Source organism: Canis lupus, chromosome 2 (assembly GCF_011100685.1).
Source record: "Canis lupus familiaris isolate Mischka breed German Shepherd chromosome 2, alternate assembly UU_Cfam_GSD_1.0, whole genome shotgun sequence".
Lineage (NCBI taxonomy): Eukaryota > Metazoa > Chordata > Mammalia > Carnivora > Canidae > Canis > Canis lupus.
This window is the reverse complement of record NC_049223.1, coordinates 81,385,667-81,402,887: the sequence shown is the minus strand read 5'-3', so window position 1 is coordinate 81,402,887 and position 17,221 is coordinate 81,385,667. Positions and strand designations below refer to the sequence as shown.

At 51.1% G+C, this 17,221-nt stretch overlaps 1 protein-coding gene across 1 annotated transcript in view; it reads left to right on the top strand.

Moving 5' to 3' along the window:
• The first annotated feature begins 13,660 nt into the window (after positions 1-13,660).
• Positions 13,661-17,221, top strand: part of PLEKHM2 (pleckstrin homology and RUN domain containing M2) — a 38,418-nt gene continuing 34,857 nt past the window's right edge. Inside the window, exon 1 of the mRNA XM_038531903.1 lies at positions 13,661-13,751. The gene's annotated coding sequence lies outside the window, so the exon portion shown is untranslated. The remainder of the gene's footprint in view (positions 13,752-17,221) is intronic.

Here is a 17,221-nt window from a genome sequence, read left to right as displayed (position 1 = left end):
TTCGTGAGAGAAATAGAGGCAGAGACACAGGCAGAAGCAGGCTCCATATGCAGGAAGCCTGACATGGGACTTGATCCCAGGTCTCCAGGATCACGCCCTCGGCTGAAGGCGGCGCTAAACCGCTGAGCCACCCGGGCTGCCCAACAAAAAATGTTCTAATGTTTGATAGAAATACTTGAAGAGAGCAGTATAAATTATTTGGAAATACTATATGCTGCTAGGGGGCAGGGGGAAGCAGATGGAATAGAAGCACAAGTAAATGGGAGATGATCCCAAATGTGCACCAGTGACAGCTTTTCCGCCCACTGGGACATCCTTGGGGGGCGGGTAGAAATGTGGGGTGTGCTGTGGGATCCCCCCACTCCCCATCTGAGCATGGCCTCTCTGGAATACTGACCATCTGGGCCAACAGGACTTAGCAGAGGACCCTGCGGTATTTGCCGTTTTAAAGCAGCTGAGCCCAAGATGTGGAAATGGGAATCTAGAGCAGAAAACATAGCAAGCGATGGGGCCAGGTGGGGGGCAGAATTATTACAAGAGGATTCAAGGTTCTCCCAAGTCTTGGACAGGATAGCTCCATTAAAAGGACATTCTTCAACCCATTATTTAAAATGTCACCACTTATGTTGTAATCCTGAGGCTTGCAGGTAGAGTTTCTGGGCCTGACTCCCAGTGACTTCTGAGGCTTCCAATCAGGAAAAATCCCACAGATTTGTCGTTTATGTATTGGTGACTGGTGATCTAGACCCTCTGGGGGCTGTAAGAGGCGAGAGGACATAGCTGGTAAGCTTCAGGGCACAATCTTAAGGAATGAAATCGGAGAAAAACGGTTCAAGGCTGTAGGAGTTAGAGAATGTTTCTTTTACCTAAAAAAGTTAGGCAGCTGACAGAAGACCTGGGGTGGGGGCGTAGGACACAAAATTAGAATTTTTGCAGAACCGTATTTCTTTACGTAGAAGGTTCTTGTTTAGCTGACTTGGGGAAGGGGCATGCTGGATCTTGTTCCCCGGGAAAATCCATGTCTGATGGGAAAAGACTTTGTTGACCAAGAGTTTGCTTTACACACGACCTTGAATGAAGGCATCTGTGGCTTGAAGGAAGGAGACCTGGGGCCGCCTCCTACCGAGGTCAGCCAGTCGGTTTCCAGATCCCTTGAGCCTGAGATGACCTGACGCTGACCAGCCTTCTTTTTCTTTCCCTGAAGGCCCCATAGCTTTCTGAGTTGATGTGTCCCGACACCTTTCTCTCCGAATGATTATACTCCATTGTCTGTTCTCTCGATCATCCTTTCGAAATAGTGAGGCACTCAGAGCAGTTCAACATATTATATTGCTTTTTTTTTTTCCCACTGTGCACCTACAACGGAAATGGATTTGCGTGTTTTTATTCGAAATCTCGTCTTCATGTCAAGTTGGGCTAATGGCCTTCGCTCTCGAGTAAGGTTTGTTTACCAGTTTTGTAGCCATATTTGGCAAATCTTAGCAAATAGAAACCCTTCTCCCCCCCTCCCTCCTTTATTTGTTCTTGCAATTGCTCCTGTGTTGCTTTTCTGACTTTTCTTTAAGCTTTGAGACTACTGCATCTTTTAAGAAACTAGGCAGATTGGCAAAATAGGCTTGCCGATAGCTTAGTCACTCCCATAGTGCTTTGGTTTTGAGAGTTGGGAAAACTCTGAGAACTTAAGAGAACCAAACTCAGGAATCCCACAGTTGGCTGCACTGTGCCCTTGGTTCAGGGGCTGGACATAGGACCTGTCTGCAGCTGAGTGAACTAGATGCATTTGGGTTTGAGTTTTTGTCACATACTGAAATGTTAAGTCAGCCCTAAATAATCGAAACACTTTATTTTTCTTTTTTTAATAGGAACTTTCTGAAGAAAAAGTGATGTGTAAAACATTTGATATTTAAGACAATAAAGTTTTTATCATAAGACTCTTGTTTGATCAATTTCTTTCAAGTTGAGATGATTGATGATTACTTTGTCCTTGTCCCCCCCCCCCCCGCCCCCGCCGCCCCTCTAAATGGTACCCAGACGCCGTGATGTGTAGCCATCCACCAGGACCTCCCAAGAAATGGGCATGTCCAAGCCATGACAGTTGGCTTCCAGGTGAGCCCTGAGGGGCATGGCTGCGTGCCCGTGACCGAGACGCGGGTCCGACCGCGTGGGCAGCCGTTGCACAGTAACAGACATAAACATTGTGACAGGGTGTTGTGGTTAGACCAGCCTCTGGAGCCAGGTCACTTTGTCACTTACTGGCCATGTGACCTTGGGGGAGTTTCCCTACCCTATTTGTGTCTCCATTTCCTCATCTACAAAAACGACCATCTGGATGGTTGTAGGGATTAAACAAGTTAATACAGGTGAAGTGCTTAGCACAGCACCTGGCACCATACTAAGTGCTCATTAGACACAAGCCACAATGTGTCACTGTGTCACATAAAGGATCGGAGAGTGCTGAATGCAGTTTCTAGAAGTTGGCCAATCCCAACAGTCCGATGGGCTCCGCCCACTCAGGGCCTGGGCTGCCAGGGCTCCGCTTCAACACGTGGCTTCCAAGGTAGCCTTGGCCACCAGCATCCCGCTGACCTCCAGGAGGAGGGAACGAGGGCTGTTCATGGAAGCTTTTCTCCCAGGCCTGGAAGCGGTGCCGTCTGTCCCTGGCTGGGTGCGGCGTGCAGGGAGGCTGTGCACCTAAGCTACCCTGGTGCCCAGGTGAGTGGTGCACAGGTGTCCCCTGGCGGCGCTTCAACCTCCCCTTACACGGCCCCCGGCCCCTGCAAGGAGGTGGCCCTGTGTCCCGTCCCGGCGCTCAGCCGACCCCAGCCCAGAGTCCCCCATGATGCCCCGTCTTCCTTCAGGCCTGGATTGTGGCTCCTTATGGTCTAGGAAACTGAACTCGTGCTCCCGCCCCAAACAGTGTTGACTCAGGGACAGAATAACTGCAATAGCAAATCCCATTCAGAAAAGAGAAGAGGGAAATGCAACCACCCGCGAAGGGGTTGGGGAAGTTCCTCTGCTTCTAATGACCTTCTGTGGCAGGGACTCCCTTATCTATTGTCCACGGCCCCACCTGAAGCAGGCTCCGTCGGCCTTCCTAAGGGGCTAGGCAGCTCTCAGCTTGCCGCTGGCCCAGGCCTGGGGACTGGGGTTGTCTAAAGCCTCAGAAAAGTCCCTGGCTTTTGAACTCTGGATCTGTAGTTTCTTTGACAAAACAATTTACTCAGTAACACTTAAGGGGCTTCTGATTATTTGCTCCAGTCAATCCTGCACTGCCAGGGACCACACTCGGGTTCTCTCATGTACACAATCCCCAAGCATGATTCACTGCTTTGCTTTCTCACTGCCAGTCTGTTCTCTGTGGCACTGAGAGTTAATCTGAAATAGATTTGAATGAGAAAAACTTAATATTCTTTCTTTTTTTTTTTTTTTTTTTTGCCACAGGGCTGAGTCTTGCTGGGCCTTGGTATTCAAAGCCTGTTTCAAACTTAGCTCTTACTATCTGAAGCCCAGAACAAGGAATTTACTGGAACAACCCTAAATTCAAGACCCCAAATGTCTTGGCACCATTCCTTTTCCATTCTGCTTGCAACAAGCCAGTTCTTTCATAAACTTGGTTCTTTCTCATAATGTAAAAGTCAACACACCCACCAGACCTTTTCCAACCCTCCCTTGGAGACCTGAGCTTCAGGGTCCATATGTAATGGGTCAACCATCCAAGGTGCCACCAAAGAGGTTTACCAGATGTTTCACCCTCTGAACAATAAGCACCTCCATTTTTCTAGCCTCCCTATATCCGTATCCTCCTTGACTATCAAGACAGGGCCTCTTTTAGGGTTTTATGGTGAATAAAAGTAGTACCAATTTTGGTATGGAGAGAGGCTAACTGCTGGAAGGTACCCAACTCAAATACCAGTAGCTTAACACAACAGAACCTCATTTCTCCTTGACAGCCCACACTGAGTTCAAGTCCTTGGAGGTAGGAAGACTCTTGACACTATCATTCAGGAAACTGGCTTTGAGCAGCTCTGCCCTTTTCACCTGGCTTCCAAGTTTGCCCTGGCCTTAAACATTCAACTGGAAAATAATGGAAGAGAGGATCAAGCTCAAGTGGCTTTTATAGGTGGGACCAGGAAATGGAACATATCGCTTCCCACACAAAATCAACGAAAACCACAGTAACTGGCCACACCTAGCTCAAAGAGAGGCTGAGAAATGTAGACCAGCTCTGTGCCCAGTAGGAAGACATCAACTAACCCAGCTTTTGTCTCAAAAAGAATATCCACTTTTTTTTTAAGATTTATTTATTTATGATAGACATAGAGAGAGGCAGAGACAGAGACAGAGGCAGAGAGAGAAGCAGGCTCCATACCGGGAGCCCGACGTGGGACTCGATCCCAGGACTCCAGGATCGCGCCCTGGGCCAAAGGCAGGTGCTAAACCACTGAGCCACCCAGGAATCCCCTCTTTTTTTTTTTTTTTTTAAGATTTTATTTATTCATGAGAGACAGAGAGAGAGGCACAGACACTGGCAGAGAAAAGCAGGCTCCATGCAGGGAGCCCGATGTGGGACTCGATCCGGGGTGGGACTTGATCTGGGTTCTCCAGGATCACGCCCTGGGCTGAAGGCAGTGCTAAACCGCTGAGCCACCTGGGCTGCCCAAATATCCACTTTCTAATGTCTGGTGGGGACACAGGAGCCTTGTCTTGACTCCCAGTTATATAGTCACAGATTGAGACCCCCTCATTCTGAACTACTGAGAATCAATTTCTTGCTGAGGGTATCAGGGCAATCTCTTGTCTATCCTAAAGCTTGGAAATGTTGTGTGTTTAATTTTTTTTTTTTTTTTTTAATTTAAGTGACTTGGCCACCTGGGTGGCTCAGTCTGTTAAGTGTCTGACTCTCAACTTCTGCTCAGGTCATGATCTCATGGGTGGTGGGCTTGGAGCCCCATGTTGGGCTCTGTGTTCAGCAGGAAGTCCGCTTCTCTCCTCCCCCTCCCTCTGCCCCTCCGAGCACACTGTCTCTGTCTCTCTCTAAAATAAATACGTCTTGAAAAAAACTGTGACTTACAATCAACCATTTTGAAATTAATGAGTAACTTGGAAACACCTTAGGTGTTGGCCAACGTGGAATCATTGCTATGTGAGCGATTTGTATTGTGGGGCCTTTACCTGAGAAGATTTCAATGTACCTGGAACATACCTGGGAAGCTGGTGTATATAGGGAGTTGCTTAGACATATCCCCCTTGTTCTGTTAGGGTTCCTTGCCTATCTAAAAAGAGTGATGAGAACAGGGGCTCCTGAGTGGCTCAATCAGTTAAGACTCTGGGTTTCAGCTCATGGTCTCTGGGTGGTGGGATCAAGCCCCATGTTGGGCTCCATACCTAGCATCAAGTCTGTTACCCTCTCCCTCCACCCCTCCCTCTGCTTGCATCCTCTCTCTCTCTCTCTCTCTCTCTCAAAAATAAATTAAAAAATCTTAAAAAAAAAAAAAAAAGAAACAAGTGGGGACGCCTGGGTGGCTCAGTTGGAAGAGCCTATGGCTCTTGATCTTGGGGTTGTGGGTTCAAGTCCCATGTTGGGTACAGAGATCACTTAAAAAAAGGTATCAGGGAAGTAAATGCATTGGGGGTTTATGACAGGAATCTATGGCTTGGAGGAGGAAAATATAAGGAAAGAGCAAGATATTCATTTAAAAGTAGAAATACAGGGGTGCCTGGGGGGCTAAGTCTGTTAAGTGCTTTCGGCTCAGGTCATGATCCTGGGGTCCTGGGATCGAGCCCTGCATGGGGTCCCCTGCTCAGCGGGGAGTCTGCTTCTCCCTCTCCCTGTGCTGCTCCCCCGACTCGTGTTCTCTCTCTCTCAAATAAATTAAAAAAAAAGATTTTATTTATTCATGAGAGACACAGAGAGAGAAGCAGGCTCCATGCAGGGAGCCCAATGTGGGACTCAATCCCGGGCCAAAGGCAGATGCTCAACTGCTGGGCCACCCAGCCGTCCCAATAAAATCTTTTAAAAAGTAGATTTATTTGTTTATTTGAGGAGGGGAGGGGCAGAGGGAGAGAGGGAATCCTCAAGTAGATTCCCCGCTGAGCGCGAAGCCCATCAGGGGCTCAGTCCCAGGACCCTAAGAGCCGAAATCAAGCGTCAGCCACTCAACCCACAGAGCCACCGGGCGCCCCTGCCCGCATTCTGTTCCTTAGCACAGCAGCCAGCATGATTCTGTTAAAGCGGAGCACACGTCTCCTTAAAACCCTTCAGTGGGTCCCTATCCCACTTGGCGTAAAAGCAGAAGTCCTCTGGAGCGTGCGAGGCCCCTGCTCACCTGGCTGCCTTCCCCTCCTGCTCCTCTTGGGCCCCCCTGCCTCCCCGGCTCACCTGCTCCCTCCCACTCCAGGCCCTTTGAATTGCTTATTTCCTTCCTCAGGAAGCCCCTTCCTCCCACACCTTGTGCCTTTGTCTCCCTTCCTTCGGTCTTCACGCAGATAGCACCTCCCGCAAAGGCCTTCCCTGGCCTCTTGATCTGAAATTCAAGCTGCCACCCCCTTCTAGTCACTTCCATTCATTCCTCTCCACCATGCTAACCACTGCCCAGCCTACCTGCATTTCACTTCTGCTGCTGTCTTCCCCTCCCTTTAGAATGCAAGCCCCGTGAGGGGGGGCCTGTGCCTGTCCCTCCCACTGCTCTACACCGAGTGCCTAGAACTGTGCTGGTGAGTAGTAGTCGCTGCGCTGAGTCAATAAATCCACGAGCACCATTATGCTGCTTCGGTTTCTCATCTCAAAGGGCCCCACGGCTTGTACTGTAAGTGGAGGGACATAGCAGAACCGTGTCTGAGGCCCAGTGAGGCCACTACGGTCAGCTTGCAGGTTTAGGAATTCTGGCCTAGGATGACTGCTGAGTCTAAGTTTAAAGTAGATTTTTTTGTAGGGACACCTGGGTGGCTCAGCGGTTGAGCATCTGCCTTTGGCCCAGGGTGTGATCCCATGGTCCCAGGATCGAGTCCCATGTCCGGCTCCCTGCATGGAGCCTGCTTCTCCCTCTGCCTATGTCTCTGCCTCTCTCTCTCTCTCTCTCTTTTTCTCTGGGTCTCTCATAAACAAATAAAATCTTTTTTTTTTTTAAGTAGATTTTTTTTCAAAGACTTTATTGATTCATGAGAGACCCAGAGAGAGAGGCAGAGACACAGGCAGAGGGAGAAGTCGGCTCCCTGCGGGGATCCTGATGTAAGACTCAATCCCGGGACCCCGGGATCCCACCCTGAGCTGAAGGCAGACACTCAGCCACTGAGCCACCCAGGTGTCCCGAGGTTAAAGTAGATTTTAAAATACAGATGACATTCTGGGGTTAGTAAGTTTGCGGCTTCCATGCAAAGTAGTACTTTCTATTATACGCACATATGCCACTAATTTGGGATATTGGCAAACAGCATCCCTCAGCTAATGGTTGTATGGGCTTTGACTATACTTCCTCATCCCTTACCTTCTAGAATGGAAAAGCCCAAATCGGATGTAAAGAGAGGCAGCTTCTATTGGGTCCTAGTTCTCTCCCATCCTTTTACTTCTACAGCCAGCTATAAAGATTTTCTGCATCCCTATTGGATTAAAAATTAATCAGAAGATATGGATTCAACAAACATTGAAAAATCATGTGCCAGACACTGAATTGGTGCTGCGAAGACATTCCATGAACTGAGCATATTCCCAGGGAGCCTACCCTATAGCAGTCTCTTTGAAGAGTGACAACAAACAGCATGACAGGTAGTAATAAATTCAAAACAAAAATTTAGTAGATTTGCACGTTGGAAAGGACTAGAGGCTACTTAATGTTGAGCAAGCAAGGAGAAAGTTCTTCTGAGAAGCTAACATTTAAATCAAGACCTAACTGACAAGAAGGGTCCTCCCAGGTGAGGATTCGGGTTATATTATGTTAGGCTAGATGGAGGGAAAAAGAGGCCAAAATTTTCAATAATTTGTTACAAAGGAACTTTTTTTTTTTTTTTTTTTAGATTTTATTTATTTGACAGAGAACACAAGCAGGCAGAGGGAGAAGCAGGCCCTCTGCTGAGCAAGAAGCCCGATGTGGGGCTCCATGCGGGGCTCCATGCGGGGCTCTATTCCCGGGCCCTGGGATCATGACCCGAGCCAAAGGCAGATGCTTAACCACCTGAGCCACCCGGGCGCCGCTACAAAACAAGTTTTTTATCTTGATTATGTTACAGCCCAAGACAAGGGTTCCTGGTCGATGGGCGGTTCTCCTCTCTGCAGTGATGCAGGAAGCCACGCTCTTCACATCTTGTAAGTCAGACATCCCCTTTGCTTCATCAGACCTGGTGGCAGAAGAGACAGCGTGGAGAAGGAGTACCCACTTGCTCAGGAGCCCAGCCCAGAAGTGGGTCACTTTATTTCTATTTGCGTTCCGTTAGAGGGAACTTGCTGATATACCCAGGCCTACCACAAAGGAGGCCGGGAGATGTCATCTAGCGCTGTGCCCGGCTATAATGCTGTCACTGTGAGGAGGGCAGATGTTGGTGAACAGCTGCCGCCACACTAGGGCCTTTGCCACACGAGGGGAGAGTGTCCTAGCAAAGACCCTCAGATGTGACCACGCCAGCGTGTTTGAGAAATGGAAGGTTGGCAGGGCCTGGCACACACCGGGACTAGAAAGGCTGGATCAGATCAGCTAAGGCCTCGGAGGCCAGAGAAGAGTCTGGATGTCATCCAGACGCTGTGACATGTCAGAGGCTTTTAAACTCAGAGGTTGAACAACTTCCCAATTTTCACCAACCCATCTTGCTGACTGGACAGTCATGAGGAAGGAACTGGGTGTTCAACATATTTTTTTACATTTTTAAAATTATTTTTTTAAAGTAATCTCTATACCCAGTGTGGGGCTCGAACTCACAACCATGTGATCAAGAGTCACACACTCTTCTGACTGAGCCAGTCCAGGTGCCCCTGGATGTTCAACATTTTAAAATAAAATCGCTTAGACACAGCTGGCTGGTTTCATCAGTGGAGTGTGAGACTCTTGATCTTGGAGTTGTGAGTTCAAGCTCCACCTTGGATGTGGAGATTACCAAAAAAAGTTTTAATTAATAATAAAAAGGGCACCTGGGTGGCTCAGTCAGTTGAGCATCTACCTTTGACTCAGGTCATGATCCAGGGGTCCTGGGATCGGGCTCCAGCTCAGGCTCCCCGCTCAGTGGGGGAGTCTGCTTCTCCCTCTCCGTCCTCTGCTCGTGTTCTCTTTCTCGCTCACTCTCTCTCTCAGATAAATAAATAAAATCTTTAAAAAATAATAATTAAAAAATTTAAAAATAATAAAATAAAACCACCTCGACTACAGCTGCCTTGTTTGGATTTTCCCAGTCCTAGAGCTGTCTGCTCTTGTGGGTGCCGGCGTTGAACTAGAAGACCTTGAGCACTGCCCTGATGTACAACCAGCTCTTTTTTTTTTTTTTTTTTTTTTTGGTTAAGGATTTTATTTATTTATTCATGAGAGACACACAGAAAGGCAGAGACGGCAGAGGGAGAAGGAGGCTCCCTGCGAGGAGCCCAATGCAGGACTCGATCCCAGGACCCTGGGATCACTACCTGGGCCGAAGGCAGCCATCAACTACTGAGCCATCCAGGTGCCCCTGTTTTTTAAATGACCCGGTCCAGGGGCAGCCCGGGTGGCTCAGCGGTTTGGTGCCGCCTTCAGTCCAGGGCGTGATCCTGGGGACCCGGGGTTGAGTCCCACATCGGGCTCCCTGCATGGAGCCTGCTTCTCCCTCTGCCTGTGTCTCTGCCTCTCCCTCTCTTTCTCTCTCTCTCTCTCTGTGTCTCTCATGAATAACTAAATAAAATCTTTTAAAAAAATAAAAATAAATGACCAGGTCCGATGACCTTTTAAGGATATGGCAGGGTGGGTAAAGCTGCCAGACTTTTCCCCTACCCTTTTCCTCTCTGAGGCAGCACACAACTTTGGAAAGAAGAGTAAAGACCCGGTGGCCATGTCTGTGGACTCTCTAGGATGTTCCTTCCTACCCAATTTCATCCCTCGCCCCAATGGGAGCTGGGCAGTGGGAGACGGAGGTCGGGACCATATTTAAAGGAAGAGGGGATCCCTGGGTGGCTCAGCAGTTTGGTGCCTGCCTTTGGCCCAGGGCGTGACCTTGGAGTCCCGGGATCGAGTCCCACACCAGGTTCCCTGCATGGAGCCTGCTTCTCCCTCTGCCTGTGTCTCTGCCTCTCTCTTTCCCTCTCTGTGTGTCTCTCATGAATAAATAAATAAAATCTTAAAAAAAAAAAAAAAGGAGGAAAAAGTCATTTTTCCTGTGGCTCTGATTTGGAAACTAAGACAGTGATTTGCCCGAGGCCTTAGCATGAGTCAACTGAAGCTTTTGACTCCTGATGCCTCAGAGTCTCATGCACTTCCCACATGATCAGCAGTCTTGTGCAATAAATGGATGAGCTTCAGTGGCTCCCTATAACAGGCCCGATAGGCATCCTGGGGCTTTTTAATTTTGTTTCTTTCTGCGTTGCCTTTCTTTTTCTTTTTTCCTTAAGTAATCTCTACACTCAACCTGGGAGTCGAACTCACCACCTCAAAGTCTACAGTCACGTGCTCTCCTGACTGTGCCAGCCAGGTGCTCCCTGGGTTGCCTTGGTTTTGACAGGCAAGGATGAATTCCACATTTGAGCTCTGGGCGTGGGGCAATTATCTGCATGTGAACACACACTCGGCCCCTCCTGTTGCCTGCAAGAAGTCTTACGGGACTAAAATGTGCCTCACTTCCCCCACCCACTTACCCAGGCAAACCTGAGGAATTCGATAGGCAGGAAGACCCTATGTTCCTCCTGAATGTTGTAAAAAGTTGAATGGGACCATCATCCCCCCACATGTGAAGATGAAAACAGTATGGCAGGTGATCCCTGGGTGGCTCAGCCTTTGCCCAGGGCGTGATCCTGGAGTCCCGGGATCGAGTCCCCCGTCGGGCTCCCTGCATGGAGCCTGCTTCTCCCTCTCCTGTGTCTCTGCCTCTCTCTCTGTGTCTCTCATGAATAAATAACTAAATCTTAAAAAAAAAAAAAAAAAAGAAAGAAAGAAAACAGTATGGCAGGCATGCCACCACCTTACATCACAGGTATGTAGCCAAGCAATGATACGTCAGTTGAAGCCGTCAGGTGCCCAAGCCATGAGTAGTCATTTATGGGAAGGCGGCACCCAGCAGAAGATGCTGCCCAGAAGATGTCTTACTGTTTAACAGCAAAGAAGAATCACAAGGCTTGTGGGTTCCACTCTGGGCTGAATGGATTCTCATGAGCCAGAGTTGCATGTGACAGGTCAGGGCCTGTAGGCACCCTGGTCCAGGTGCAAGGGGAAGCAGGTGCCGCGGAGCTATCAGACTGGTCGTTCAAGCAGCTTACCTCTGCCTTGCCCCAAACACCTTTGGACACGTGACTATTTCTTTCCTCATTCGAAGTAACCCGTCCTCTGTTCTCAGCCTTCCCCCTACCTGCCCAGCGACTGCAGCCTCTTCCCCACCTGTCACATACCCTAGCCCGGCTCCACGAGGCTGTTCTGTCTTATTTTCCTGAATTCCGTACTAATAAGAAATGCTCTCAGTTTAGAGACTTTGCTTCTTTTCCTAAAGGGTTAGTTAGGTCAAAGCCCCTGGGGAGTCACCTGCTACAATAGTACGAAGAAATGTAAAGGGACCTTTGACTCAGGTTACAAATGGCTTCTATCATCTGTACAGGACCTGTCGTGTGACAATATATGAGACAAATGTATGCAAAGCACTGAGTTCAGCGCATGGCACATAGTCAGTACTCAGCACTTACCACCATCATCATCGGTAGTGTTGAGAGTTCTTGACCTAGATCCTGAAGTGGTGATAGAATGCGGTTACTCAGGTCGTCCTCTTTCCTCTTCTTGACACATAATTTGGTCCCACTTATCCAGCCACATAAAAACAAAACAATAGGTGCCCAGCTGGCTCGGTTGGTGGAGTATGCAACTCTTGATCTTGGGGTTTTAAGTTGGAAACCCATGTTGGGGGGGGGTGCATTTTATTTAAAAATAAAACCGTAAGCAAATAAATAACTACCACCATCTTGGGTCTCTCCTGGGGAAACTGAGGGATGGAGCGGAATCTTTTGGTTGTCTATGGGGTGGGGGCTGTCTAGGATAGGCTGTAGAATCAGCGTTTCATTACGGTGCTGAGATGACCAGGTCTGGGAGGCTGAGGGACGGGTAGGCGAGCAGAGAGGAGGGAATATAGGGAGCTGAAGTTGAGAAGTGGGGTGTCTTAAGAAAAAAAAAAGAGTACTGATCATTTCTCAATATATACAAATATCAGATCATCATGCTGTGCCCCTGAAACTAACGTTATCTGTCAATTGTATCTCCATTTCATAATGTGAAAAAAATGAATCTATACTGACTTTTAAAAAAAAGTGTAGGTGATCCCTGGGTGGCTCAGGGGTTTTGCACCTGCCTTTGGCCCAGGGTGCGATCCTGGAGTCCTGGGATCGAGTCCCACATCGGGCTCCCTGCATGGAGCCTGCTTCTCCCTCTGCCTGTGTCTCTGCCCCTCTCTCTCTCTATGTCTATCATAAATAATAAATAAATAAATAAATAAATGTTAAAAAAAAAAAAAAAAGAAGAGGGACTAGCAGATGCATTAGGATCTATTTATTTGGGGACCAAATTAGCTAAGTGAGCCAGGCAGGAGACTGAAAACTCTTCCCACACAGGTGGCTCTCGGGGAATTTGGAGAGGGGTGCGCGTGGGGTTCAGGGCTGAGCAAGTTGGGGCCCCGGGGGAGTGGTCCCACCCGCCGAGCAGCTGGGATGTGGGTACCAACCAGAGAGGGTGCTGCGATGGAAGGAAGCGCAGAGGGTGTGTTTGGGGGGGCGGGGAGGAGCCCCAGGGAAATGGCCTGAAAGTTTAGGACTGGGGCGGGGAGGCCGCAGGGCTGGGGTGTCTGGGTAGGTGGGTCGGGGCGCCGGGTCCCTGGGGGTCGCTGGGGGTCCCTGGGGCGGGGGGCGGTGTCGGTGCAGGGCCCCGGGCCCCGCTGGGGTCGGTGCGGGTGCGCGCGGAGGGCTAGCGCTGCGGTGGGGGGCGGGGCTGGGCCGTCGGGGGGGGGGGAGGGGGGTCCGGGCCGTCCGGGGGGGGAGGGGTGGGGGGGAGGGGTCCGGGCCGTCCCGGGGTGGGGGGACGGTGGGCCGGGCCGTACCCCGGGGTGTGGGGGTGGGTCCGGGGTCCGGGCCGTCCGGGGGGGAGGGGTGGGGGGGGAGGGGTCCGGGCCGTCCGGGGGGGATGGGGTCCGGGCCGTCCCGGGGGGGGAGGGGTCCGGGCCGTCCCGGGGCGCCCCCGCCCCCGCCCGCCCCGCCGCCCTCCCCGCCTCGGAGCCCCCCGCCTGCACATCAGTTCCTGCCGCCGCCGCCGCCGCCGCCGCGCAGTCCCGCGGCCCTCCTCCACGCCGCCGCGCGTCGGGAGCCTCCGGGGCCGCGGCGGAGCGAGGGGCCGGTGCGCGCGAGGGTGGCCGGGCGATGGCGAGGGCCGGGCGGCCGGGCGCCGGGCCCCTGCGGCCGGCACGACGGAGACCCCCGCACGGCCGGCGGCACCGGTTGCGGCGGCCCCCGGGGCCCCGGCGCGGGGGGGAGCGGCCCGGCGGCGGGGCGGCGGCGGCGGCGCCATGGAGCCGCGGAGGTGAAGGACCGCATCCTGGAGAACATCTCGCTGTCGGTGAAGAAGGTGAGCGCGGCCGCGGCCCCGAGGCCCGCCCCCAGCCCCCCGGGGTCCCGGGGTCCCGGGGTCCCGGAGCTGGGGGCGCCCCGCCCTGCCCCTCGGCGACCCCGGGGCTGGGGGACACCCCGCTTTGTCCCTTGGTGACCCCGGGGCTGGGGGACGCCCCATCCTGCCCCTTGGTGACCCCGGAGCTGGGGGGGCACCCCGTCCTGCCCCTCGGCGACCCCGGGGCTCGGGACACCCCGCCCCGCCCCCCCGGGGGTCCCCGGGGCTCAGAGGACACCCCGCCCCTCCCGGGGGTCCCCAGGGCTGGGGGAGGGGACACCCCGCCCTCCCCCTGGGTGACCCCGGGCCGATGCGGGCAGCGGGGCAGCTCACGTGAGCGCCGTGGCCTCCGAACTGTCAGTGAAGCCCGAGGTCCAGGTGAGCATCCCCGGAGCGCCCTGGGGCGTCACTCCGCGGGGCCCCGACCCTCGCCCCCCCCAACCGCCTCCCGGGGCCGGCACCTTGGGGCGCCTGCAGGTTCGGGGTGACGCCGCCTCTGGCCCCGGAAAGTTCCCGGCATAGTCCTGCTGCTCAGGGATGGCGCTGGGAATGGGTGCGTTTGGGCGCTTTGACCGAGAACCCAGGAGCCCGAGGGCTGTAGCTTGGGTGCTGCTGACCCACGGGACTTGGCGGCACACAGACGCCCCGCTGCGTGGGGCTCCTTGCAGGAGGCATCACCGCCCCAATTCCAGGTAGAAAAACTACTACCTATTAAGGGTATGTCACTGTCCGTGAGAAAGTCAGCTTTATCTGGAAAAGGGTCCTATTTTCTCTCTCTTTTTTAAAGATTTTATTTATTTATTCATGAGAGACAGAGAGAGAGAGAGAGGCAGAGACACAGGCAGAGGGAGAAGCAGGCTCCCTGCGGGAGCCCGAAGGGGACTCCATCCCAGGACCCCGGGATCTGAGCAGAAGGCAGAGGCTCACTGAGCCCCCCAGGCCTCCCGGGTCCTATTCTCTTAAAATCAAACCAGAATTGAAAAATCATCTGAGGAACATGGTTGGATTTTTTTTTTTCTCCCTAATTTGAGATCCTGGCTCACCTGATCGTCTCAGAAACGGGGAATGATTTAGAGGGGGAAAAAGCGGTCATCAGATTATTTTAATTCAATACACCAAAATGAAGAGAACCCATTCAATCAACTGTTATATTTAAATACCCCCCCCCCCCCACACACACACAGAGACACTTAAATTCCTCAAAAGTAGCATAGGCTAGCAATTTTACCTTTCATTGATATCAATGTGGCTTAAAAGAAAAGTAGATCCGTAAAGGATCTTACTGAAATGTCCTCCTAAAAGCACAACTAAAGGTAACATTGCAGACATGGGACAAAAGTTTTGTTTATTTACTTTTCCTGAGCTTTGCTAATGCAATTGAGGCATGGTTTTTGCTTACTCAAGGAGTCCAGGATTAAGCAAATACTTTGTCAAAAAGCAATAATAGATCTTTCATAATGGGAGAGAAAGGAAGACAGCTGACCCTTCTCATCTAATCTGGGCCGATGATGGCTTCAGGTAGGCCAAGCGCTTTGTCCCTGCAGTTCCAACAAATAAATGGAAAGTTCCGGTAGAAAGGGGCTAGACATGGATGCTGTCATTCGTGTAAGCATGAATCTTTTGAAGACAGAGATTCATTCTGAGAATCAGGCTGCCGTTTATGAGGGAGTCGGATGTGCTTGTCAAGATTCTTGTAATCGTATGCGTTGGACAAGCACATTTTATTGAGCTGTAATGCTCGCCGGAAGACAGAAGTCCCACACTAGCAACTGGAACCCCATCCCTGGGTGCATCACAGCCAAAGGCATGACGAGCAGCATGGTTAAGAATATGGATTCTGGAGCGTGGCTGCCTGCCCTGCCAATTAGTAACCCTCTAATCTTAGGTAGGTGCCTTAAGCTCCCCATGCCTCATTTTTCTCATCTGTAAAAGCAGGGATAAAATTAGGGTTGTGAAAATTTAACAAGAGCATATATAGAATGTTGAGCAGGGTGCTTGACCCCGTCTTAGGAAGTTGTTCTTCATCTGTCCAGGCTGCTATAACAAACTACCATAAACTGGATGGCTTATAAACAGCAGATATTTACTTGTCACCATTCTGAATGCTGGAAGTCTGAAAATAGGGTGCCAGCGTGGTTGGGTTCTGATGCGGGCCCTCTTCCAGTGGCAGACTGGGTCCTCACCAGGGGGAAGCAGAAGGGAGCTCTCCTGGATCTCTTTTATTAGGGCATTAATCCCTAGCTGAGAGCTCCACCCTCATGACCTCAGCACCTCCCAAAGGCCCCACCTCCAAATGCCATCACGACGGGTTAAGATTTCAGCCCATAAATTTACGGGGAGGGACACAGAAATTTAGTCTATCGTGGTCAGCTTTTTGTTTATGGGAGAGCCAGTTCCTCACTTCTACAAGGTTCTGAAGGTGGCTAAGTGCCTCACCACCTAAGGCTTGTTATACAACATCATTTGGACTTGTTACCCGCTTTCTTTGTAGGCTGTATTTCAGGGAGCTGTTTTATATTCCTGAATCATGAAGTGCATTTGGTTTTCTGAATCAGAGTATCTGCTCCTAATCGGAATCAGATCAGCTACAGCCACAGGCGTTGAGGGCTACCAGGCTTGGGGTCACATTTGTCCTTGAACACCAATCTCACCTGAATTTGTTATTTAGCTCCTTGAGAGTTGCTTTGCCTTTTTTTTCTTTCATTCGTCCTGCTGCTAGTGAAATGGTCTTGCTGATCCCTTTTAAGGATGTTGCCTGAAGAAAATGAGACGTGTATTTCTGCAAAAAAAGATCTGATCCATTGTGTATTACTGTGTTTGCAAAGGGTATTTGAAAGATGTATCTATTTTTAGAGAGAGAGAGAAAGAGAGAGAGGTGCAGGGGGAGGGGCAGAGAGATGAGGGAGAGAATCTCAAGGAGGCCGCAGGCCTTGCGTGGAGCTGCATGTGGGGCTCCATCCCACGGCCCTGAGATCATGACCTGAGCCAAAACCAAGAGTCGGACACTTAACTGACCGGGCCACCCAGGTGCCCCTACAAAGGGTATTTTAGAACTTTTTACTAAAATAGAACATGCCTACAGAAAACAGAATATACCTGTACTCCTAAGTGTACAGCTGAATGAGTTCTCGCAAAGAGAACGTATCCACACATCAAGCACGTGGATGGAGAAACAGAACATAACCGGCCTCCAGGAGCCCCCTGTGTCCCCGCCCCAGAAACTACATCCCCAAGCGCAGCCACTCTCCCCAAGGAGTATTGTCGAGCTGAGCCATTTTCACAGGTTTTGTGATGACGAGCATGTGCTGTAACCCCGGAGAGGTGACATTAGCTGTTATCCCGCCTGGCCCCAGGGGCCCCTGTGTTTTGATAGGAAGGCAGGGTTGGGAGGTTTAGGGTGAATTGGGAACTCAATAGCACAGTTAAATGAG